General features: G+C 38.9%; 1 pseudogene; it reads right to left on the bottom strand.

The window, feature by feature from the left end:
- Positions 1 to 776: 776 nt before the first annotated feature.
- LOC143411474 (elongation factor 1-gamma pseudogene) lies at positions 777 to 2,138 on the bottom strand (annotated as a pseudogene).
- Positions 2,139 to 5,587: the final 3,449 nt, after the last annotated feature.

Consider the following 5,587-nt stretch of genomic DNA (forward strand, 5'->3'; position numbering starts at 1 on the left):
GGCAGATATGTATTTTTATCTAAATTTTTAGAGACTAGGAAACTGTCATAGAGACTTTGTTCAGAATAGTGAGGGGAGGAAACAGGATTTGAATTCACATAGTAGAGCTGCAGAATCTGAGCTCTTAATCATATGCAAGATTACTAAAAATTAACGCTTTGTGCAAAAGGAACAGAAGTTATCTCAGGGGTGAGAGGAGAGTTCTCAGGCATCAGGGGTTGTCACTGCTTATGTGATAAGAGGATGGACAGTGACTCTAAGGGAAGGACACTTTACTGGACTTTGCCTACTTTTACTTAGAAGACATTACTTTCAAAATGATATCACAAGGTAAATATGCAGATAAAAACTTGATAAGAATTTATTTTTCCTTCAGATATATATGAGTTTTATTTTTATTTAATGCAAAATTTGTTAGAAGTCAGAGACTGCTATATTACTGATGGTATCAAAGATAACAGTATGCATTTATATAAAATCTCACTATAAAGATCACATACTAATGTATGGTGTCTAATGAGAAGCAGTCTCAGGGAATCTGGGGAAAGACAACTCCTTCATAAACACTGAAGGTTTTAAGTATTTTGAGTCAATAGGATAAGCTCCTTAATGTGTTAAGATTGTTCAACATCTGCTTAAGGGAAAATAAAACCAAGAGCACATAATCTTCAGGAGTTTCATGACATCAAGTATACCTGTGCTTTTTAATCCTATGTAAATAATATATATTTTTTTCAATGTTCTGTTTCTTTTAATGACCTTCATCTTCCTGAAGGTCAAGTGCAGAAAGCTAGGCGATGGCAAGAGAATTTGAAGATCTTGCCCTCACTGAAAGCTTTGCCCATATGCTGGAAGTCCTCCTCCCAAGAAAAGAACTCGGGAACTAGTGTCTGGGTATCCTCACTGCCAGGATTCGGCTTCCACCATGTATATGACTCCTAGTCCACCTGCCAATCTGGAAAGGCAAGCTCCTGGCCACAGGAGACCCGCACTCCAGAAATGGAGCTGCTATTGTTGGTTCAAAAGAGGATGACACTGGCAAAGGCGTTCTTCCTCAACTGGTCCAATCACTGAAACAATCCAGGGATGAGGTTGCAGCTCATGAAGGTCTGGATGAACTCTTCAGGAAAGTAGTACTCAGTGTACCACAAAGACCAGCCATCCTTTTCAAAGTGCTCCCCAAAATACGGCAGAGCCACAGACAGCATGTCCTCATTGGCGTACTTGCGTTTTAATTCATCCAATACAAAGGAACTCTTAGGCAGTGAGCAAAGGGGTCCTAGGCCTTGGGCTCAGCAGCCAGACCTGCTCGCATCTATCCATCCCCTCCTCTGTGGAGCTGGGGCAGCTGCCTTTATCTCCTCTTTCAGCTCCACCTGGGTCTTCTGCTTCTCTTCCCATGAACCCTTCTTTTCATGGGGGTGTCCTTTGTAGGCTGGCTCTCTGCAAACTTCTTAGCATCAAACTAAGGCATCTTCTCACACAGTTTCACCTCCCCAAGATGGCCCAGAAATGGGGCTTATTAATGCAGGCAAGGAACCAGCAGTTGGTAATGGGAAAGGCCTGGCAGAACGAAGGCCTTTCTTTCTTAGAAGACCCGTTTATAGAGCCACAACAGGGTGCACACAACTGTGATGTCAGCCACTGTCAGTCTTTCACCCACCAGAAAAGTTCTTGTCTTCAGCTGAGCATCCAGAAGCCCCAGAATTTGCCTCACCTCCTCCACTGCATTTTCAGTGGCCTATTCGTTGTGGTGTATGATGCCCAAGGTAGGGGACACCCAGATAAAGGCTGGGGGCACTATGTCACTATCAGCAAAGCTCACTTTCACTATCACCCACTGCACCACCTGGGCTGCTGCCTCTGGAGCACTTCCCGGCAGTTCCTTATTGCACACATAGTGGACAATGGCATTGCTCTCACACACACAGAATCCATCATCGCCCTCAAATGCTGGAAACTTGCCAGCAGAAAATTTATGGAGAAACTCAGGGATGTGGTTGGTTTGGCCAAAATGGAAATGCACAAATGCAGTAGTGTGGAGAGTACTTGGATATGAACCCCACTGTACTGAGCAGAGATGAGGTCCTGAAGGCCCTCCAGTTTTCAGGGTATGTGTTCAGGGTCCCAGCCACCATGGTGATTCTGCAGAGAAAGGGGCTGTAAATAACATATTAAAGTGAATATCTTCATTGGTGATTTCCTGATTCCCTGTATGTTGTCTTTTTTCCTGAAGAGTTCAAGCTTTACCTTCAGGTTCCTTATGACACACTTTGACATACAATGGGAAAACTACTGGCATCAAAGAATGGAAATGTATCTCCACTTAGCCTTACTTTAGTATATACATGTTGGCTTTCACGGATACTGTATTTTTTTGTTTTAAAACTACTGCCTTCCCTGTGTTACTTTTTAGTAGAAACATGACTGTTATGGTTTACGTATGAGGTGTCCCCCAAGAGCTCATCTTTGAGACAAAAATGCAACAAAGTTTAGAGGTAGAATAATTGTGTGATGAGAGCCTTAACCTAGTCAGTAGATTAACCTAGTCAGAGTCTTAACCACTAATGGTGGGTTAACTGAGTGTTAACTATAGGCAGGTTAGGGTGTGGCTGGAGGAGATAGATCACTGGGGGTGTGCCTTTGGGGTTTATATTTTGTCCCTGGTGAGCAGAGCTCTTTCTCTCCTTCCTAACTGCTATGCCCTGAACTGCTTTCCTTCTCTAACCCTTCTGCCATGTTGTTCTGCCTCACCTTGGGCGCTGAGCTATGGAGCTGGCTGTCTTTGGACTGAGACCTCCAAAATCATGAGCCAAAATAATCTTTTACTCCTCTATATTATTCTTGCCAGGGCTTTTGGTCATAATGATAAAAAAAATCTGATAAAACAGTGGCTGAGAAATCTGAGAGTATTAACACAGGGTCAAGCCTTTAGCCCTGTCCTTCCACTCACTGAATCTCTTTCCTCAATTTTCTCTGAGCCTTTCTGTCACACTCATTGTTATCCTTTAGATCCTTCTAACTTATTTGGGGGTCTATACTGTTTCCCTACTAAGCTTCCTACTTTCAGTATCTCTTTGTCATTTCATTTGTAAAAATTGAAAGCATTCTTTTACTCCTAAAACCCAGTTCTGGTAATGGCACTCTGTTGCTCAGTGACTTTGAACGCCCAACTGTAGAAGGAAGTCTAAACTTCTATTCAGGCATACAAAATGCCCTTTGAAAATTGACATTAACGTAATCTCACGGACACTGTATACACAATCCTGAATTGTTTTACTCCTAATTTCCCAGACATGTGGGGCAATATTGACCACATTTCTTTCATCATCACACTGAGGTCTCAGCTCAGATCCCACACTGTCTACATTGCCATCTTGATCTGCCCTGCCAACGATTCCCTTGTCTTCTGATCTCACATGCTGCTAGGGTGGAAACCCTCCTTTGTCACATATTACAGAAAATCCTTCATCCCTCCTGAATTAGTTCATTCAGCAAACATAAAGCTGCATATTCATACGATTTTTTTTCTAGAAAATTTCAAGCTTTAAAGTGCTACATTTTTTTTCATCTTTGGAGACATTTCATTCAGATTATATTTAATGAATGATGATCGAAATAAATTCATTCATTTGTTCAAAAATATTTTGAATGCTTTTCAACTAATTATCTTGAATCAAAGTTGTACTGCCTCCAGTTGTGAGTCAATACAATTGTTTTCCATCTTTAACAGTCATTTCTAAACAATAAAGCTGTAAACAACACATTGGGAGGGAAAAAATAGCCTCAAAATATTTTCAAGCTGTTGCTCATCTGTGCACATCTGTTGGTGGTTATTAGTCACAGAAAAATATCTAAGAGTTTACACGTTTTATTTAAATTCTCCTTCAAAGTTGCTTCATGTTGGCCAACCATTATGAGATACTGACTACACTAGCCTTTCCATGAGAAAACATTCCTTCCTGCTCTGACTCTTCCTGCTTGTTTTTCATATTGGTAATGTAAGAAAGCCCATAATCAATATCAGATTGAATACAATTCCGAGAACTCCAGATGTCCTTCTTTCTTTCCTTCAGACAGAAATATTTCTTTGAATTACTACAGTTTGTTTTCCATCTTGTGATTCTGAGGGATTATAAATTCTTTATAGTGTGTTGTTAATGAGCAATTGCATTTGGCCAAATGATGGCTCTACTATAAAACTGATCCCACTAATGGAGACTCAGTTGCAAATACGAGCTACTGATAATTCATAAACCTGTTAAATTTTATTCTTTGAATTCTGCAACTATTATTTACTCTTAAGCATGTTAATAAATATTTGCCAGGTCTGTGCAGAGTACATGCAAATGAATGGGCACAGAATGCAGAATGAAACTAAATTTAATGTGGTATGCCATTTCTCTCAAGTTCATGAGTCATTACAAATAGGTAGAAAAAGGGTTTAATTTAACCCTCACAACGAATTGAATATGACATTATTTTGCCTACATTTGTCAGCTGTATATTCTCATATATTTGTTAGTTAAGATTCATTATCTTGCAAAAAAAACCCACAAAAGCCAATAATAAATTGAGCAAAACACCAATTTTCTATTTATATACTAATAAATGTATCTAATAACTCACAAATTTCAAGAGCAAGCTATGGAACACAAAAGTAGGAACTGGGACTGGAGACTCGATGCAAAAAAAGCTCTATCTCTGTTGATTTTTCTAATTGCTTTTGTTTTATATTTTGAAATTTTTTTGTTTTTGTTTTTTGGGGAGAGGCCATTGTTATTGTTTCTATGTATTTCCATAGTGTGGAACATGGCTACGGATAATCTTATTCCAGAAACCCAAGAAGAAAGGAAGGCTTTATATTTCATTACCAATGTGGGAGGTCAATTGGTTGTCTGTGAGTTAAATATTCACTCTTTGCACCAGTCACTGTGGGCAGGAGACTGTGGTGATAAGATTGCATATACTTTCCATCAAGACTCAGACCCCTCTCACAAAACACCAATCATTATGCACAACAAATTATAATGTACTGAGGACTCCTCTGCTGCCTTCAGCAGAGAAGAAGCACAGTAACTAACATGGGAGAATAATCAGGAAAACCCATGCTTCACGGAGATAGTCAGTTTGAATGAATAAGATGAGAGCTCAATAGTGTGATATTATTTCAATATTCATGGTTAGGTAAAATTAAGTTCCTAGATACACAATGGAGTAGTAGCAGTTCCTAGTTCCACTCAAAATGAGAGATGAAATATGCTAGAGGTTCCTACAACTGCCTCCCATCTGTCACTATAGATGTTGTTCTTTCTGTGTCTCTATGTCATATCTCTTGAATCTTCCTATATATATATATATTTTTTTTTTTTCTAAACACATTTTCTTAGTCCAAGTAGGTTCTCTCAATGAGAGTTATGAGAACTTTTATTCTAATTTTTTATTTATATATTTTGTAAAGCAAAACAATCTCTTAGAACACAAATCACTCCTAGAAATATAAGAAATATATAAAGATACGCATTAATTATGAAAAATCATCAAAGCCTCATTTAATCCTTTTCTTACCTAAGTATCCTTTTCTATG

The sequence above is a fragment of the Callospermophilus lateralis genome, chromosome 12 (genome assembly GCF_048772815.1).
Source record: "Callospermophilus lateralis isolate mCalLat2 chromosome 12, mCalLat2.hap1, whole genome shotgun sequence".
Classification (NCBI taxonomy): domain Eukaryota; kingdom Metazoa; phylum Chordata; class Mammalia; order Rodentia; family Sciuridae; genus Callospermophilus; species Callospermophilus lateralis.